This window comes from Phoxinus phoxinus (assembly GCF_949152265.1).
Source record: "Phoxinus phoxinus genome assembly, chromosome: 5".
NCBI classification, from domain to species: Eukaryota; Metazoa; Chordata; class Actinopteri; order Cypriniformes; family Leuciscidae; genus Phoxinus; species Phoxinus phoxinus.
Genome location: NC_136880.1, coordinates 44597780 through 44600279, shown reverse-complemented (window position 1 = coordinate 44600279; position 2500 = coordinate 44597780). Strand labels below are relative to the sequence as shown.

The following is a 2500-nucleotide window of genomic DNA, read 5'->3' as shown; positions in this document are numbered from 1 at the left end:
TGAGCTCAATTTTTAGTAAATTTGGAGTGCTGTCAATACAGAGAACAACGACAAAAATCGGTGTTGCCTACACTGTGTTATCCTATTTTTAAAATTTGCACCCTATTGACTTGAATGGGGCAAGTTTTAAACCTACTTTTATTTCTCTTATCATCCTTGATGTGTCATTACAAGTGCCCAGCCATGTTAGATGATTCCTTCAGAGTGAACACGAGTGAATCTGACTGCAGTAGATGTGAAAGATATTAATAAAAATGATGTTATATCAGCCAGCGCAAATACCTGTATTTAGTTCCTGTTTTCGGTGGAAGTCCAAAGTAGTCGATTGTCGAGTTCACGCGCATAGGTTTAGTTACTTATGATCACGCGCGTGAACTCGACAATCGACTACTTTGGACTTCCACCGAAAACAGGAAGTAAATACAGGTCTGTGCGCTGGCTGATATAACATCATTTTTATTAATATCTTTCACATCTACTGCAGTCAGATTCACTCGTGTTCACTCTGAAGGAATCACTCAACATGGCTGGGCACTTGTAATGACACATCAAGGATGATAAGAGGATAAAAGCAGGTTTAAAACTTGCCCCATTCAAGTCAATAGGGTGTAAATTTTAAAAATAGGATAACACAGTGTAGGCAACACCGATTTTTGTCGTTGTTCTCTGTATTGACAGCACTCCAAATTTACTAAAAATTAAGCTCAATGTTAAAATTGACCGGAGTTCTCCTTTAATGAAGCGGGTTAGTTAATGTTAGTTAAGCGGGTTAGTTAATGTTAGTTAAGTAGGTTAGTGTTAGTGAAGCGGGTTAGTTAATGTTAGTTAAGCGGGTTAGTTAATGTTAGTTAAGTAGGTTAGTGTTAGTGAAGCGGGTTAGTTAATGTTAGTGAAGCGGGTTAGTTAATGTTAGTTAAGCGGGTTAGTTAATGTTAGTTAAGTAGGTTAGTGTTAGTTAAGTGGTTAGTTAATGTTAGTTAAGCGGTTAGTTAATGTTAGTTAAGTGGGTTAGTTAATGTTAGTTAAGCGGGTTAGTTAATGTTGGTTAATGTTAGTTAAGCGGCACCATATATTCTGTAGTAACGCTGCATTAGCCAGAATCTCAGAGTCACTCGAAAAAATATTTAGGCCTAAGATTTATGTATTTAAATTGTATTTCAAATTTCCATGCATTTGCATTACACGGTTTAAACATAAACTGATAAACTGAATGCATTGCATATTTATCAGTCATGCATAAATGACACAAGTCAGATTTCTGTAAAGTACTGATAAACAATGTGGTTAAAATATAACAGGTTTATATATTTATCATTATATCATTTCAATCACACACATTTCAACTGATTGAATAATAATGCTTGATTCACAGTTAGCCACATTTGCTCATAGGTTTACCTGAACAAGCTTGTTTTTACAGTGAGCAGATTTATGCTGATTTGAAGCAATATGAATAGATGCATTTGGAAAATATGATCATCAGATGCAAACTAAGATTTTTACAAATGCATGGAAATGTTATATTCAGTTGAGATGTTAACTGTTAAACGAGTGACCCTCAGATCGGGCAATAACACAATAGAGCCCATTATGGCAGCAGACCCCGGCTCGGGTGACGTCACGCGCGCGTCCGCCAGCAGAGGGCGCGCGCCTGCAGCAGCAGCGGGTCTGTGGTTCTGAGGAGAAATAGAGCTTTTGTTGTGTGTTCATCTCTGAGAAATCAGATCCAGTGTAAGAAATCCACTTCTCTATTATTACGACTGACATTTGCACCAAGTTACACATTTTTTCTAACTTTAAACGCATATCGCGTCGATCGTCCACGAGAATAACAGAACAAAACCGTTTTTACTGTTATTTAACATTTAACATACTTGATATAATTATCTGTTTAAATATCCGGGTCAATTTGTCACAAAATCGTGCTTTTCTAAATCATATGGCATAAAGAAATGATGACACTAAATCGAAAAGTCATAGATAGAGCTTTATTAACTGTTCAATATTTGTGTTCATCTCTGAGGAATGATCTCAAGCTCAGCCACACAGTTTTCTAACTTTACACTCAATAACGTGTTGTCCACCAGAACAGAAGATGTTTTAAACATTATTATTTATAACATTGAACAGATATGTTATAATTCCCTGTTTAAATAGCATCATTTTTGTCAATTTGTCACAGAATCATGCTTTTCTAAATCATAAGACATTATGGCATAAACACATTATAGCCTAGGCTAGCTAAGACATGGGTTAGAAAGTCTTATTCCAACTTTTTATGTCATCGTTGAGATTTGCACGATAGTTCCTCGTGATGTGTTGATTATGAGGTAAAAGCGTTATTACATCCTTCATGAGGAAGATCACCATCATCATCGTCATCATCTGAGACGCTCCATTGTTTCTGCAGGAGTCCGGGCGGCCGTGCACGCGCTCTCCGTGACGTCACCGCCGTGAGGAGGGCGCGCGCGCGAGCAGGAGGAGGAGGAAGGTACCGAGG

The 2500-nt window shown here is 37.6% G+C and overlaps 1 protein-coding gene across 1 annotated transcript in view; it reads left to right on the top strand.

Moving 5' to 3' along the window:
* Positions 1 to 2010: 2010 nt before the first annotated feature.
* LOC306999571 (receptor-type tyrosine-protein phosphatase S-like) overlaps positions 2011 to 2500 on the top strand; it is a 114978-nt gene continuing 114488 nt past the window's right edge. The window contains 1 exon segment of the mRNA XM_079614385.1: positions 2011 to 2500. This exon segment is cut by the window's right edge and continues 120 nt beyond it. The gene's annotated coding sequence lies outside the window, so the exon portion shown is untranslated.